Source organism: Phyllobates terribilis, unplaced genomic scaffold, assembly GCF_046119375.1.
Source record: "Phyllobates terribilis strain yellow unplaced genomic scaffold, ASM4611937v1 Scaffold_4__5_contigs__length_816908805, whole genome shotgun sequence".
Taxonomy (NCBI): Eukaryota; Metazoa; Chordata; class Amphibia; order Anura; family Dendrobatidae; genus Phyllobates; species Phyllobates terribilis.
The window spans coordinates 786,001,294-786,021,221 of NW_027362764.1; positions in this window are offsets into that span (position 1 = coordinate 786,001,294).

A 19,928-nucleotide genomic window follows, 5' to 3' on the forward strand; every position below is an offset into this window, starting at 1 on the left:
GTTTTTCCTAAATTTGGTCAGCCGTTGGACTCACTGCATACCCTATAATTGTATAGCAGAACCTCTCCTTTCTATTGTGAATTTGTCGTTACTGTGGCCTTGCTCTATGTGTCTTTAAATTGTTAGTGGGGTTTTTCCTAAATTTGGTCAGCTGTTGTACTCACTGCATACCCTATAACTATATAGCAGACTCTCTCCTTTCTAATGGGAACATGTCATACTTGTTACTGTGGCCCTGCTCTATGTGTCCTTAAATTCTTAGTGGGGTTTTTCCCAAATTTTGGCAGCCCTTGCAGTCACAGCATGGGCATTACCACTATAGGAGACACGCTCCTTTATAATGGGAACATTTTTTTTACTGAGACCCTCCTCTATGTCTCTTCAAAGGGGTATTGGTTTGCGTCCGATTTTTGGCAGCCCTTGCAGTCACTGCATACTCAATAACAGTATAGGAGACCCACTCGTTAATATTGGGAACAACAAAGCACAGCCGGCTGATGGCTCTCTAACAATAGCGAGGTCCGACTGCTGGCCTTTTAAGAATAGTAAGGGCCGCCTGATGGCCCTATAAAAATAGGCTTTGTGACTTTCAGAGTCCCTCCATCATAAATGAAACAGGATGTGTCTGATGATGTGTCACACACCACATTGCCATATAAGGTTGTAAAATGTTAAAATGACCTTTCCCGGTGAATGGATTTGTCTTAAAAGATAACGTAAAAAAAACAAAACAGTTTAGTATAAAAAACAGAGTCGCCAATGTAACCTCAATGTAATCACATTGTTCAGCTCCTGCACCTCCTCCTCCATCTCCGAAATGACCACATCAGTCACAAGCTGAAAGCACTGCTGCACTGCCTTGGCCAAACGGCAACAGGCTGTGCTGAAGATAACATGCTTAATGCTTAGGTGACAAACCGCCCAGATAGCCAACATAATTTACAGGGAGAAACAAGGAGACAGTAGTATCTGTGCCAACATTATTTACTGGGAGAAACAAGGAGGCAATACTATCTGTGCCTAAGTCAGTTAAAAGCATAGACCGGAAGGCAGTACTATCTGTGCCAATATCATTTACAGTGAGAAACAACAATTTTACTTACAACATTTACAGGCAGGAACGGGAAGACTGCACCGCCTGTGCCTACATTATTTACAGGGGGAGATGAGGAGGCAGTACTATCTGCAACCTTTTAGCAGATGCCAGGGTCCACTGGGCAAGGACAGCTTGTGACTCAGTCGCCCACCACCCTATAAACCTAACGCCGGCCCTGGCAGCAATACTGCAAGATGTATTCACCCGCATAAAATATCCGGTGGTAAATGTGTAACTAAACATCGTTTTCCATTTAATTAGATCCTGCTTAATACTGATGTCGCTGTAACGAGTCTTGCAGCCAGGCGTGCATGAGATTACACTGCAAAATCTATACATGAATTTCACTCCAGCAAATGAAGAAGTATTCCTCCACTTTTTATTAATTTTATACAATATTTACCCCAGAGCCCAAATCCTGGAGGTCAAGTCCCTGTGAAGTACAATGTGACAAAGTAACAAGATCTGACTTTTGTATCACAACTTCTTAAAAAGGATTTCATAGCTATGAATGGATGTATTCTGCAATCGACCAGAATCCGCAATAGAAGGTCCTGGGGCTCGGGTCCATTATCTCCTGGACCGCGGTTTCCCTAAAAATATTCACTAATAATGTTCTACTGTGATGGGAAGATTAGAATACAGGCCGATACAGAGGAAAGAGAAGCTTTATAGTGAATATTAAATTGGTGTGTAGCATCTCACACCTGCTTCTGCCCGGGGCCTGCGCACGGCTTACAGATCCCCAGGCATCATGCTTAAGGCGCACGTGCGCTCACGGTTTCTTAAAGGGACAGCATGCGCCATCCTAAGGTGTCCCCAGTCAATGGCTGGGAGACATATTATTTAAGGCACCTCCATCTGTTGGGAGGTGCCTGAGCAACGTGTTAGTTAGTGTTCGGCATACTTGCTAGTTCTCAGATCCCCAGTGCTCATTTGTCTGTATACCCGTCCTGTATATCCACGCTTGACGTGCCTGCCTGTGCTTCAGTTGTATCTTCCAGTATACCCATCCTGTCTGCCAGTACCTGCCTGCACCTACCGTGCCAGTCTGTATACCAGCCGTGCCTGTCTGCACCTGCCGTGCCAGTCTGTATACCAGCCGTACCTGTCTACACCTTCCATGCCAGTCTGTATACCAGCCATACCTGTCTGCACCTGCCATGCCAGCCTGTATACCAGCCGCACCTGTCTACATCTGCCTTATCATCCAGTATTCCTGCCGTGGCTGCCTGTACTTTTCAAGTCCATACATTGTTGATCGTTCCATCTACCTGCCCGTTGGGGGTCAGCTGCTGTGAGTCAGAGGTCCGCCCTGGAGTAGCATTTGGGGTCTATCGGGAGCCAAGTTTAACCCCACCTTCAGGGGCTCTAGCGAAGAGTCAGGTGTTTGCCTAATCATGCCCCTCCAGGCTCTCCTCTGGCCATGGCACAGTGGTTCCACTACCATGGACGTTACATGGTGCCCCTTGATACCTGGTTCGTCCCATCAAGTTCCACTGGTCATTCACCCATCCCAGTTCCATTGCCGAGTGCTGTGTTGTGGCTCTCTCCCGTTAAGTCCAATCTCTTTTCCAGTAATGTCATGGCAATAAGTCATGTCAACTTGATTGTAATTTGTGTTCCCATCAAATATCCCCATCTCCAACCCTGTTCCTTCAGCTCTACTACATCCCAGTTCAACTTCTAAAGTTCCAATGCTTAGCTCTACTACATCCAGGTCTCAAATACTCAAACCCTTTTCTTTCAGCTCTGCTACATCCAGGTTTCCACTACTAGTTTCAGTGCTCAGCTCTGCTACATCCCAGTTACACTTCTAAAGTTCCACTGCTTAGCTGTGCTACATCTAGGTCCAACCTCTACTCCAACCATGTTCCTTCAGTTTAGTTACATCCCGGTTATCACTACACCAATTCTGCTCCTTCACCTTCAGTTCTGCTACATCCAGGTGTCAACTACTCCAACCCTGCTCTTTCAGCTCTCCTACATCCAGGTCTCTACCACTCCAGCTCTGCATTTTCAGCTCTGCTAAATCCAGGTCTTTGCTATTACAGTTTCGCTAATTACAGTGGCTTGCAAAAGCATTCACCCCCTTGGCTCTTTACCTATTTTGTTGCATTACAACCTGTGTTTAAATATTTTTGTAATCCGATTTGTGTGTGATGCATCAGCACTAAATAGTCTAAGTTGGTGAAGTGAGAAAAATATAGGAATAAATTAAATTTATGGAATCAGATAACTAAAAATTGGCATGTGAACATGTATTCACCCCTTTTATTATGAAGCCCCTAAAAATTTCTGGTGTAAGCAATTACCTTCATGAGTCACATACTTAGTGAAAGGACGTCCCCCTGTGTGCAATCTGAGCGTCACATATCTGTCAGTATATACACTTTACCTTTTCTGAAAGGCCACAGAGGCTGCAACACAATTAACAAGAGGCACCACTAACCCAACAACACCGTGAAGACCAAGGAGATTTCCAAACAAGTCAGGGACAAAGTTTTTGAGAAGTACAAGTCAGGGTTAGGTTATAAAAAAGTATCCCGATCTCCGAGGATCCCCCGGAGTACCATCAAATCCATTATCATCAAATGGAAAGAACATGGTACCACAACAAACCTGCCAAGAGAGGGCCGCCCACCAAAACTCTCAGCCCAGGGCATGGAGGGCAGTAATCATAAAGACAGCAAAGAGACCAAAGGTAACCCTGAAGGAGCTGCAGAGTTCCCAAGCAGATATTGGAGTATCTGTCCATACAACCACAATAAGCCGTACACTCCATAGAGGTGGCCTTTATGGAAGAGTGGGCACAATTGTAAGACATCTGGGAGACTCCTCAAATATATGGTGGAAGGTGCTGTGGTCAGATGAGACCAAAAGTGAACTTTTTGGCCACCAATGTAGACGCTATGTCTGGCGCCAAACCGACACAGCTTATCACCCCAAGAACACCATCCCCACAGTGAAACATGATGGTGGCAGCATCATTCTTTGGAGATGTTTTTTGGCACTTGGGACAGGGAAAATGGTCCGAGTCAAGGAGAACATGGATGGTGCGAAGTACAGGGATGTTCTTGAGCAAAACCTATTTCAGTATGTCAGTAATTTGAGACTGTGACGGAGGTTCACCTTTCAGCAAGACAATGACCTAAAGTGTACTGCTAAAGCAACACTCGAGTGGTTTAAGGGAAAACGTGTTAATATTTTTTAGTGGCCGAGTCAAAGCCCAATCCAATGGAGAATCTGTGGTGAGACGTGAACTTTGCTGTTTACCAGAGGAAACCATCTAACTTGAAGGAGCTGGAGTAGTTTTGCCTTGAGGAATGGGCAAATACCCCAGTGGCAAAATGTGCGAAGCTCCTAGAGACTTATCCAAAGTGACTTGCAGCTGTGATTGCCACAAAATGAGGCTCTACAAAGTACTGACTTTAGGGGAGTGAATATGTATGTACACTGAAGTTTTCAGTTATTTTGTTGTTTGCTTGACACAAAAAAAAAAATGTGCACAGTTGTTGGCATGTTCTTTACATGAACTGATGCAAACCCTCAAAAAAAAACCTGTGAAATTCCAAATTGCAGGGTAGCAAAAACCTGTAAAATGCCAAGGAGGAGGAGGGTGGTGAATATTTTTGCAAGTCACTTTAGCTTTGCTACATCCTGGGCTCTGCTACTACAACCCTGCTCCTTCAGCTCTGCTACATCCAGGTCTAATACATGTATCCAGGAAAGGACAACAGGTGTCTATTGGCTTTTTAGCATAAAGAAAAACATTTGTCCATCGTTCTCACCCATAGAGTTGAGAAGTAGAAAAAAATGATGAAAAACATAAGATGGTCCCAACTAAAACAATTACATGGCACTCATTCAAATAATAGGACATCAACCCAATCTTCAGCACCGCTTGGTTACCTGAACATCATTTATGCAGAGAAATAACAAATTAAAGAACAAAAACCCCACACTCCTCGATGTAAGAGACGAGCACAAAATAGACAAATGAAGTGAATTAATTGGAAACGGCTAGAAACTAAGAGTCACTTAGTCCAGGAGAATTAATTATATCACTTTTCACAAGGGTCTTTAAAGTGGACCATGACCTGGACCATGAAAAAGCATTTACAAATACAATCCATGTGTGCAACTCATTACAGTAGTTTTTGGAAGAAGATGCGGAGATGCAGCTCCATACACTCATCAAGTAAATCCTGGATTATTTCATGCAATACTGCACCGGAGAAGACACAACCTGCGCCACGAGGAAGCGACCGCGCTCATCCAAACAGCTCAGCTCCGCTTTGTCAATTCTCTTTTTGTAAATTCTAAAAAAGGTTTCACAGTAGGAAGAGGGCGACGCAAAGAAAAGACAAATACGGAGCGAATTTTACAGAACCATCTGGTGGGAAAATCAACATATTATTTTCACAGCATGCCTCATTTTCTGTTGTTATTTTTTTTCTACTTTCAAAAAAGAAATCCCTTGTCTTTTTGCTACTAAAAATCCCAGATTCAAATGTCATTTTCCTTTCATCTGCAAGTTTCTCTTTTTTTTTTTGTTTGTTTTGAAATTGTTCTTCAAAAAGCTCACATGGCAGAAACCAAACTAACTGTGTGCTGCATAGAGGTATATAAAACGTTGGTTAACCCCCTCATATACAACAATGTAACCGGTAAAACATTGCCCCCTATGTGCAGCCTTGTATGCACCAGAAAATAGGTTCAATAATACTGCCCCCTATGGACAAGAATATAACTACTATAATACTGCCCCCTATGTAGAAGAATATAACTACTATAATACTGCTCGTATGTACAAGAATATAACTGCTATAATACTACCCCCTATATACAAGAATATAACTACTATAATACTGCATCCTATGTACAAGAATATAACTACTATAATACTGCTCCCTATGTACAAGAATATAACTACTATAATACTGTTCCTATGTACAAGAATATAACTACTATAATACTGCCCCTATGTACAAGAATATAACTACTATAATAATGCCCCTATGTACAAGAATATAACTACTATAATAATGCCCCTATGTACAAGAATATAACTACTATAATACTGCCCCTATGTACAAGAATATAACTACTATAATACTGCCCCTAGGTACAAGAATATAACTACTATAATACTGCCCTTAGGTACAAGAATATAACTACTATAATACTGCCCCCTATGTACAAGAATATAACTACAATAATACTGCCCCCTATGTAGAAAAATATAACTACTATAATACTGCTCCTATGTACAAGAATATAACTACTATAATACTACCCCCTATGTACTAGAATATAACTACTATAATACTGCCCCCTATGTACAACAATATAACTACTATAATACTGCACCCTATGTACAAGAATATAACTACTATAATACTGTTCCTATGTACAAGAATATAACTACTATAATAATGCCCCTATGTACAAGAATATAACTACTATAATACTGCCCCTATGTACAAGAATATAACTACTATAATACTGCTCCTATGTACAAGAATATAACTACTATAAAACTACCCCTATGTACAAGAATATAACTACTATAATACTGCCCCTAGGTACAAGAATATAACTACTATAATACTGCCCCTAGGTACAAGAATATAACTACTAAAATACTGCCCCCTATGTACAAGAATATAACTACAATAATACTGCCCCCTATGTAGAAAAATATAACTACTATAATACTGCTCCTATGTACAAGAATAAAACTGCTATAATACTACCCCCTATGTACTAGAATATAACTACTATAATACTGCCCCCTATGTACAACAATATAACTACTATAATACTGCACCCTATGTACAAGAATATAACTACTATAATACTGCTCCCTATGTACAAGAATATAACTACTATAATACTGTTCCTATGTACAAGAAGATAACTACTATAATAATGCCCCTATGTACAAGAATATAACTACTATAATACTGCCCCTATGTACAAGAATATAACTACTATAATACTGCTCCTATGTACAAGAATATAACTACTATAAAACTACCCCTATGTACAAGAATATAACTACTATAATACTGCCCCTATGTACAAGAATATAACTACTATAAAACTACCCCTATGTACAAAAATATAACTACTATAATAATGCCCCTATGTACAAGAATATAACTACTATAATACTGCCCCCTATGTAGAAGAATATAGCTACTATAATACTGCTCCTATGTACAAGAATATAGCTACTATAATACTGCTCCTATGTACAAGAATATAACTACTATAATACTGCCCCTATGTGCAAGAATATAACTACTATAATAATGTCCCTATGTACAAGAATATAACTACTATAATACTGCTCCCTATGTACAAGAATATAACTACTATAATACTGTTCCTATGTACAAGAATATAACTACTATAATAATGCCCCTATGTACAAGAATATAACTACTATAATACTGCCCCTATGTACAAGAATATAACTACTATAATACTGCTCCTATGTACAAGAATATAACTACTATAATACTGCCCCTATGTACAAGAATATAACTACTATAATAATGCCCCTATGTACAAGAATATAACTACTATAATACTGCCCCTATGTACAAGAATATAACTACTAAAATACTCCTCCTATGTACAAAAATATAACTACTATAAAACTACCCCTATGTACAAGAATATAACTACTATAATACTGCTCCTATGTACAAGAATATAACTACTATAATACTGCTCCTATGTACAAGAATATAACTACTATAATACTGCCTCCTATGTGCAAGAATATAACTACTATAATAATGTCCCTATGTACAAGAATATAACTACTATAATACTGCTCCCTATGTACAAGAATATAACTACTATAATACTGTTCCTATGTACAAGAATATAACTACTATAATAATGCCCCTATGTACAAGAATATAACTACTATAATACTGCCCCTATGTACAAGAATATAACTACTATAATACTGCTCCTATGTACAAGAATATAACTACTATAATACTGCCCCTATGTACAAGAATATAACTGCTATAATACTGTTCCTATGTACAAGAATATAACTACTATAATACTGCCCCTATGTGCAAGAATATAACTACTATAATAATGCCCCTATGTACAAGAATATAACTACTATAATAATGCCCCTATGTACAAGAATATATCTACTATAATACTGTCCCCTATGTACAAGATTATAACTACTATAATACTGCCCTCAATGTGCAAGAATATATCTACTACAATACTGCTCCTATGTACAAGAATATAACTACTATAATACTGCTCCTATGTACAAGAATATAACTACTATAATACTGCTCCTATGTACAAGAATATGACTAATATAATACTGCTCCCTATGTGCAAGAATATAACTACTATAATACTGCTCCTCTGTACAAGAATATAACTACTATAATACTGCCCCTATGTACAAGAATATAACTACTATAATACTGCTCCTATGTACAAGAATATGACTAATATAATACTGCTCCCTATGTGCAAGAATATAACTACTATAATACTGCTCCTATGTACAAGAATATAACTACTATAATACTGGTCCTATGTACAAGAATATAACTACTATAATACTGCTCCTATGTACAAGAATATAATTACTATAATACTGCCCCTATGTACAAGAATATAACTACTATAATACTGCTCCTCTGTACAAGAATATAACTACTATAATACTGCTCCTATGTACAAGAATATAACTACTATAATACTGCTCCTATGTACAAGAATATGACTAATATAATACTGCTCCCTATGTGCAAGAATATAACTACTATAATACTGCTCCTATGTACAAGAATATAACTACTATAATACTGGTCCTATGTACAAGAATATAACTACTATAATACTGCTCCTATGTACAAGAATATAATTACTATAATACTGCCCCTATGTACAAGAATATAACTACTATAATACTGCTCCTCTGTACAAGAATATAACTACTATAATACTGCTCCCTATGTGCAAGAATATAACTACTATAATACTGCTCCTATGTACAAGAATATAACTACTATAATACTGGTCCTATGTACAAGAATATAACTACTATAATGCTACTCCTATGTACAAGAATATAATTACTATAATACTGCCCCTATGTACAAGAATGTAACTACTATAATACTGCTCCTCTGTACAAGAATATAACTACTATAATACTGCTCCTATGTACAAGAATATAACTACTATAATACTGCCCCTATGTACAAGAATATAATTACTATAATACTGCCCCTATGTACAAGAATATAACTACTATAATACTGCTCCTATGTACAAGAATATAACTACTATAATACTGCCCCTATTTACAAGAATATAACTACTATAATAATGCCCCTATGTACAAGAATATAACTACTATAATACTGCCCCCTATGTAGAAGAATATAACTACTATAATACTGCTCCTATGTGCAAGAATATAACTGCTATAATACTACCCCCTATGTACTAGAATATAACTACTATAATAATGCCCCTATGTACAAGAATATAACTACTATAATACTGCACCCTATGTACAAGAATATAACTACTATAATACTGTTCCTATGTACAAGAATATAACTACTATAATAATGTCCCCATGTACAAGAATATAACTACTATAATACTGCTCCCTATGTACAAGAATATAACTACTATAATACTGTTCCTATGTACAAGAATATAACTACTATAATAATGCCCCTATGTACAAGAATATAACTACTATAATACTGCCCCTATGTACAAGAATATAACTACTATAATACTGCTCCTATGTACAAGAATATAACTACTATAATACTGCCCCCTATGTACAAGAATATAACTACTATAATAATGCCCCTATGTACAAGAATATAACTACTATAATACTGCCCCTATGTACAAGAATATAACTACTATAATACTGCTCCTATGTACAAGAATATAACTACTATAAAACTACCCCTATGTACAAAAATATAACTACTATAATAATGCCCCTATGTACAAGAATATAACTACTATAATACTGCCCCCTATGTAGAAGAATATAACTACTATAATACTGCTCCTATGTGCAAGAATATAACTGCTATAATACTACCCCCTATGTACTAGAATATAACTACTATAATACTGCCCTTATGTACAAGAATATAACTACTATAATACTGCTCCTATGTACAAGAATATAACTACTATAATACTACTCCTATCTACAAGAATATAACTACTATAATGCTGCTCCTATGTACAAGAATATAACTACTATAAGACTGCTCCTATGTACAAGAATATAACTACTATAATACTGCCCCCTATGTGCAAGAATATAACTACTATAATAATGTCCCTATGTACAAGAATATAACTACTATAATACTGCTCCCTATGTACAAGAATATAACTACTATAATACTGTTCCTATGTACAAGAATATAACTACTATAATACTGCCCCTATGTACAAGAATATAACTACTATAATAATGCCCCTATGTACAAGAATATAACTACTATAATACTGTCCCCTATGTACAAGATTATAACTACTATAATACTGCCCTCAATGTGCAAGAATATATCTACTACAATACTGCTCCTATGTACAAGAATATAACTGCTATAATACTGTTCCTATGTACAAGAATATAACTACTATAATACTGCCCCTATGTGCAAGAATATAACTACTATAATAATGCCCCTATGTACAAGAATATAACTACTATAATAATGCCCCTATGTACAAGAATATATCTACTATAATACTGTCCCCTATGTACAAGATTATAACTACTATAATACTGCCCTCAATGTGCAAGAATATATCTACTACAATACTGCTCCTATGTACAAGAATATAACTACTATAATACTGCTCCTATGTACAAGAATATAACTACTATAATACTGCTCCTATGTACAAGAATATGACTAATATAATACTGCTCCCTATGTGCAAGAATATAACTACTATAATACTGCTCCTCTGTACAAGAATATAACTACTATAATACTGCCCCTATGTACAAGAATATAACTACTATAATACTGCTCCTATGTACAAGAATATGACTAATATAATACTGCTCCCTATGTGCAAGAATATAACTACTATAATACTGCTCCTATGTACAAGAATATAACTACTATAATACTGGTCCTATGTACAAGAATATAACTACTATAATACTGCTCCTATGTACAAGAATATAATTACTATAATACTGCCCCTATGTACAAGAATATAACTACTATAATACTGCTCCTCTGTACAAGAATATAACTACTATAATACTGCTCCTATGTACAAGAATATAACTACTATAATACTGCTCCTATGTACAAGAATATGACTAATATAATACTGCTCCCTATGTGCAAGAATATAACTACTATAATACTGCTCCTATGTACAAGAATATAACTACTATAATACTGGTCCTATGTACAAGAATATAACTACTATAATACTGCTCCTATGTACAAGAATATAATTACTATAATACTGCCCCTATGTACAAGAATATAACTACTATAATACTGCTCCTCTGTACAAGAATATAACTACTATAATACTGCTCCCTATGTGCAAGAATATAACTACTATAATACTGCTCCTATGTACAAGAATATAACTACTATAATACTGGTCCTATGTACAAGAATATAACTACTATAATACTACTCCTATGTACAAGAATATAATTACTATAATACTGCCCCTATGTACAAGAATGTAACTACTATAATACTGCTCCTCTGTACAAGAATATAACTACTATAATACTGTTCCTATGTACAAGAATATAACTACTATAATACTGCCCCTATGTACAAGAATATAATTACTATAATACTGCCCCTATGTACAAGAATATAACTACTATAATACTGCTCCTATGTACAAGAATATAACTACTATAATACTGCCCCTATTTACAAGAATATAACTACTATAATAATGCCCCTATGTACAAGAATATAACTACTATAATACTGCCCCCTATGTAGAAGAATATAACTACTATAATACTGCTCCTATGTGCAAGAATATAACTGCTATAATACTACCCCCTATGTACTAGAATATAACTACTATAATAATGCCCCTATGTACAAGAATATAACTACTATAATACTGCTCCTATGTACAAGAATATAACTGCTATAATACTGTTCCTATGTACAAGAATATAACTACTATAATACTGCCCCTATGTGCAAGAATATAACTACTATAATAATGCCCCTATGTACAAGAATATAACTACTATAATAATGCCCCTATGTACAAGAATATATCTACTATAATACTGTCCCCTATGTACAAGATTATAACTACTATAATACTGCCCTCAATGTGCAAGAATATATCTACTACAATACTGCTCCTATGTACAAGAATATAACTACTATAATACTGCTCCTATGTACAAGAATATAACTACTATAATACTGCTCCTATGTACAAGAATATGACTAATATAATACTGCTCCCTATGTGCAAGAATATAACTACTATAATACTGCTCCTCTGTACAAGAATATAACTACTATAATACTGCCCCTATGTACAAGAATATAACTACTATAATACTGCTCCTATGTACAAGAATATGACTAATATAATACTGCTCCCTATGTGCAAGAATATAACTACTATAATACTGCTCCTATGTACAAGAATATAACTACTATAATACTGGTCCTATGTACAAGAATATAACTACTATAATACTGCTCCTATGTACAAGAATATAATTACTATAATACTGCCCCTATGTACAAGAATATAACTACTATAATACTGCTCCTCTGTACAAGAATATAACTACTATAATACTGCTCCTATGTACAAGAATATAACTACTATAATACTGCTCCTATGTACAAGAATATGACTAATATAATACTGCTCCCTATGTGCAAGAATATAACTACTATAATACTGCTCCTATGTACAAGAATATAACTACTATAATACTGGTCCTATGTACAAGAATATAACTACTATAATACTGCTCCTATGTACAAGAATATAATTACTATAATACTGCCCCTATGTACAAGAATATAACTACTATAATACTGCTCCTCTGTACAAGAATATAACTACTATAATACTGCTCCCTATGTGCAAGAATATAACTACTATAATACTGCTCCTATGTACAAGAATATAACTACTATAATACTGGTCCTATGTACAAGAATATAACTACTATAATGCTACTCCTATGTACAAGAATATAATTACTATAATACTGCCCCTATGTACAAGAATGTAACTACTATAATACTGCTCCTCTGTACAAGAATATAACTACTATAATACTGCTCCTATGTACAAGAATATAACTACTATAATACTGCCCCTATGTACAAGAATATAATTACTATAATACTGCCCCTATGTACAAGAATATAACTACTATAATACTGCTCCTATGTACAAGAATATAACTACTATAATACTGCCCCTATTTACAAGAATATAACTACTATAATAATGCCCCTATGTACAAGAATATAACTACTATAATACTGCCCCCTATGTAGAAGAATATAACTACTATAATACTGCTCCTATGTGCAAGAATATAACTGCTATAATACTACCCCCTATGTACTAGAATATAACTACTATAATAATGCCCCTATGTACAAGAATATAACTACTATAATACTGCACCCTATGTACAAGAATATAACTACTATAATACTGTGCCTATGTACAAGAATATAACTACTATAATAATGTCCCCATGTACAAGAATATAACTACTATAATACTGCTCCCTATGTACAAGAATATAACTACTATAATACTGTTCCTATGTACAAGAATATAACTACTATAATAATGCCCCTATGTACAAGAATATAACTACTATAATACTGCCCCTATGTACAAGAATATAACTACTATAATACTGCTCCTATGTACAAGAATATAACTACTATAATACTGCCCCCTATGTACAAGAATATAACTACTATAATAATGCCCCTATGTACAAGAATATAACTACTATAATACTGCCCCTATGTACAAGAATATAACTACTATAATACTGCTCCTATGTACAAGAATATAACTACTATAAAACTACCCCTATGTACAAAAATATAACTACTATAATAATGCCCCTATGTACAAGAATATAACTACTATAATACTGCCCCCTATGTAGAAGAATATAACTACTATAATACTGCTCCTATGTGCAAGAATATAACTGCTATAATACTACCCCCTATGTACTAGAATATAACTACTATAATACTGCCCTTATGTACAAGAATATAACTACTATAATACTGCTCCTATGTACAAGAATATAACTACTATAATACTACTCCTATCTACAAGAATATAACTACTATAATGCTGCTCCTATGTACAAGAATATAACTACTATAAGACTGCTCCTATGTACAAGAATATAACTACTATAATACTGCCCCCTATGTGCAAGAATATAACTACTATAATAATGTCCCTATGTACAAGAATATAACTACTATAATACTGCTCCCTATGTACAAGAATATAACTACTATAATACTGTTCCTATGTACAAGAATATAACTACTATAATACTGCCCCTATGTACAAGAATATAACTACTATAATAATGCCCCTATGTACAAGAATATAACTACTATAATACTGTCCCCTATGTACAAGATTATAACTACTATAATACTGCCCTCAATGTGCAAGAATATATCTACTACAATACTGCTCCTATGTACAAGAATATAACTACTATAATACTGCTCCCTATGTACAAGAATATAACTACTATAATACTGCCCCTATGTGCAAGAATATAACTACTATAATACTGCTCCTATGTACAAGAATATAACTGCTATAATACTGTTCCTATGTACAAGAATATAACTACTATAATACTGCCCCTATGTGCAAGAATATAACTACTATAATAATGCCCCTATGTACAAGAATATAACTACTATAATACTGCCCCTATGTACAAGAATATAACTACTATAATACTGCTCCTATGTACAAGAATATAACTACTATAATAATGCCCCTATGTACAAGAATATAACTACTATAATACTGCCCCTATATACAAGAATATAACTACTATAATACTGCCCCTATGTACGAGAATATAACTACTATAATACTGCCCCCTATGTACAAGAATATAACTACTATAATACTTCTCCCTATGTACAAGATTATAACTACTATAATACTGCTCCTATGTACAAGAATATAACTACTATAATACAGCCCCCTATGTACAAGAATATAACTACTATAATACTGCCCCCTATGTACAAGAATATAACTACTATAATACTGCCCCCTATGTACAAGAATATAACTACTATAATACTGCCCCCTATGTACAAGATTATAACTACTATAATACTGCTCCTATGTACAAGAATATAACTACTATAATACTGCCCCCTATGTACAAGAATATAACTACTATAATACTGCCCCTATGTACAAGAATATAACTACTATAATACTGCCCCCTATGTACAAGAAACTGTCCATCATGAATACCTTCTTCCAAAATCACAAACGAAGACTCTACACATGGACATCACCGAATAAGGGCTATAAAAATCAGATTGACTACATATGTGTTTGCCAAAGATGGAGGTTGTTGATCATTACCGTGAAAACAGAGCCAGGAGCTGACTGTGGAACTGATCATTAACTTTTGACAGCAAAGATTAGAGTCAAGCTGCACAAAAAGACTAGACAACAAGTTGTTTCCAACTTCGATGTGACCAACATACCTGAAGTTTTATGGAACAGTCTATACAACCGGTTTATAGCACTGGACATGGATGAAATAAAACCTGAGTACTTATAGACACATATAAAGACTCTCATTTCTGAAGAAGCCAGTAAGACAATAAACAAGAGACAGAAGAGACTACCACAGCTATGTTTAACAGAAAAGACCCTAAAGATCATCAAAGAAAGACGAATGGCAAAAGTAAAAGGTAACAAGCAGGACACAGACAACATCAGTAAAAGACTAAAGAGAGCCATTCAAGCAGACAAAGAACTTTATTACCAAAAGTTTTGTACAGAGATAGAAAGCGAACATCTGAGAGGGCAAGACCAGGAAGGCATTTCAAAAGATCAAAGAGATATGACAAAAGTTTCAACCAAGAGTGAAAATGTTGAAAGACACCAACGGGAACAAACTAACTGAGACAGAAGAGATCAAGAAAAGGTGGAAAGAATACATGGAACACCTCTACAAGAAAGACTCAGTGATACGGGAAGAAACTGAGACTGGAAATGATAGTGAACTGAACATCTTGAAAGGTGAAGTCGTTGCTGCGATAAAAAAACAAAGTGCCTGGATGTGACAATATTCCAATAGAGCTAAAAAATCTTCTGAAGCAGCAGTTGATGTCATCGAACGCCTGCGTCAACAGATATGGACAACTGGTAAATGGCCCAAGGACTGGACAAGATTTGTGTTAATTCCTATTCGGAAGAAGGGAGATGCTACAGACTATGGAAACTATTGGACTATTGCGCTCATATGTTTGAGAGCAAAATACTACGGAAGATTCTATAAAAACTGCTTCAGCCTTACTTTGACGCAGAGCTGCCAGAGGAACAAGCAGGATTCAGAAAAGGCAGAAGAACAAGATACGTAATTGCTAACATTAGATGAATAATGGAAAAGGCCAAAGAATACAACAAGGAGATCTATTTTTACTTCATCGACTAAAGCAAAGCCTTCGACTGTGTTAATCACCAGAAACTTTGGAATACCATGAAGCATATGGGTGTGCCGAACCATCTTATCAGCCTAGTTAGGAACCTTTACATCGACTAAGAGGCAACAGTCAGAATGAAACACAGCAACATGGCATGGTTCAAAGTAGAGCGAGGCATCAGACAAGGCTGCATCCTGTCACCATTTCTCGTTAATTTATATGCAGAAGCTATTTTCAGGAAAGCTGGACTTGCCGAAAAAGAAGAAGGAATCAAAATTGCTGAATGAATTATCAATCATCTTAAATATGCAGAAGATACAACATTGATACCAGCAAGCGTAGATGGAATGAAGGACTTATTACAGAGTGTCAAGATGGAAAGCTCAAGCATGGGACTCCTACTGAATACAAGGAACACAAAGATATTGACTACTGCCAGGCATAACCGGGACACATTTGAGATGGACGGCGATGAACTGGAAGTTGTAAAGGACTTCAGCCTACTCGGATCAATGATTACTTAAGATGCAGTGACGACACTGGAGGTCAATAGGAGAATAGCTATGGAAAAATCAACAATGAAGTCACTGGGCAAGGTCTTCCAATCGAGGAACATTTCACTAGAAATGAAGGTGTGGCGCCCCTGAGGGTTCAGTCGCCACAAAGGTACTGCACCTCACCCAGAGGTGTGGTGCCTCCTTCTCTTAGGTAAGGATAGAGTGCGGCCCGGAAACCCAACACCCGCATTCTACACTACACTACTCCAGGCCGGCTGGAAGGGCATTATGCACTTCTTCTGCTGCCCTGTCCCTGGCTGGAGTGGGGGGAACCAAAGAGAGGGGGAACCAGTAGTGGGTGTGGGTGGAGGATGTAGAATAGGGGAGCACCATTATAGGAGGTATATAAAGGGAAGCCACCTTAGGGTGGCAGGTCAGGCAATACAGAGAAGTGAGTGAGCAGTAAGGAGGGGAGCAGAGTCTCGTCAGGAGCTCTGCTCCACAAGTGGGGCCTAGTGATAGAGGCCCAGGAGGGGAGCAGAGGAGAAAGGCTCCGTTTTACAGAAGGGATCCCAGGGGGTACGGTGAGTGCAGAACGGCACCCGTACGCCCCAAATCTGCCAGGTGTCAGAGTGATCAGGCTGCAAGAAGGGGACCGGCCCCTGGACCAGCTGTGTTACTCCAGGTCTCGCCTAGAAAAACCGGAGGCTTCTGCACTTCCATGGTGCAGTTGCCACAGTCTCACCCTAGTCACCGTAAAGGGCATCAAGTAGGTCCGGGAACTCCTGGTTGCCCAGAGGGACTTCAGAGCACCCGATCGGGACTGAGTGTGGGGAAGCGTAGGGCAGGAGGGAGAAGACCCGGCGCGAGAAGTCGGTCTAGTAAGGAACATAAAGAACGCGGGGTTCCGTCAAGCACTCCTGATATATCTGAGAAAGTGCTGAACCCCTGGTCTGGTAGATGCAGTGCGACGCGGAGGCAGACACCCGTACAGTGTACCTGAGGACCTTGAACAAGAACTGTGAGTAAACTCGGATGACTGCACTTCACTGCCTCCGTCAGTTATTTCAGCTGCGCCATCCCGACTGCACTACAAGCCCCAGCATCACCTCCCACCATCAAACTCTACACTGCCCTGAGGCCCGCTCCACCTGTGGGGAGCCGCTCCATCCTAGCTGCCTATCAACTGCCTCAGAGGTCTGCAGCAGCGCTGGTACAAATTACCAGAAACCACAGGTGGCGTCACGATCAAACTACAAATCCCATATAAACTATCCCCTTTTTTTTTGTTGACTGCCCTGGGCCACGGACCAGGCCGAACACTGTGACATATTCCCCCCCAGCATCCATAGGCCCGGACACAGAGTACCCCACTGCCCTGGGGGCGCGTCAAAGGCATACATAGTCTGGTCATTTCTGTAGTAACATACGGATGCAAAACCTGGACGATAAGGAAACAAGACAGAAGAATCGACGCCTTCAAAATGTGGTGCTGGAGAATGATACTATCAATACCATGAATGGCAAGAAAAACAAACAAATCAATTTTGGAACAAATCAAGCCAAACATGTCCCTTGAAGCAGGGATCACTAAGCTACGACTTGCCTACTGTAGACTCATCATACGCAGAATCACTGAAGAAGGACGACGTGGTCAGAAGAATAGAAGGAACAAGGCAAAGAGGAAGACCAGCAACCCGATGGCTTGATACAATCAAGATAATGGCGGAGAAGACCCTAGTGGACCTATCCAGGCTTGCTCAAGATAGATCTCCTTACAGTGCGTTCATCCATGAAGTCTCAATGGCTCGAGATTGAGCTGAAGGCTGCTCATAATATAATAATAATGTACAAGAATATAACTTTTAGAATACTGCTCCTATGTACAAGCATATACTTTATTTTTCTTGTTGGAAATGTTGGAGGAAAATGGGGTTGGATTTTATAATCCGAATGTAGCTTATCGGCGGATAAGGGGGTAGCTGCAGTGGAGCTGGGTCCCAGGAGGCAAGGTTGCTGCTGCAGAAAGCTGGCTGCCGAGATCTTGTCTCCTGAGATCTCAATCTGGGTCTCCGGCGACCATTTTCTCGAAGTCCACCACGGTGAAAAGGATAGGAAGTGGGGGGACTACTGACATCTTCTGAAAGCCCAGAGTCTGTCGCGGTCTCGCACCGCCGACCACCCCCTCCTCCCAGTCCAGGCAGTGCCTCATTGTTCTATCTGTATTCTCTTGTGGTCATTATTAATATTACATCTTCACTCTCGCTGCAGTTAATGTTCAGGTTTTATAATGTGGAGATTATGGATATGGAATAAATGTTGGTGCAGTTGTAGTGAGCTGGCCGGCTCTGGCTGTTCTGTGATTATTGATATAGAGCCTGTTACAGAAGTGATTACACAGGATGATGTTGCCACCTTGTGGCCAGAGGTTGCACCTGCGCAGGGTGTGATGACAGAGAAAAAGACTGAGCCTCCTGTGTCCCGCCCTAGAGAGTCACGTGACCAAAGTGGGAAGCAGGAAAAAGCGCGCGAGGAGTCGGCTGTGGTCTG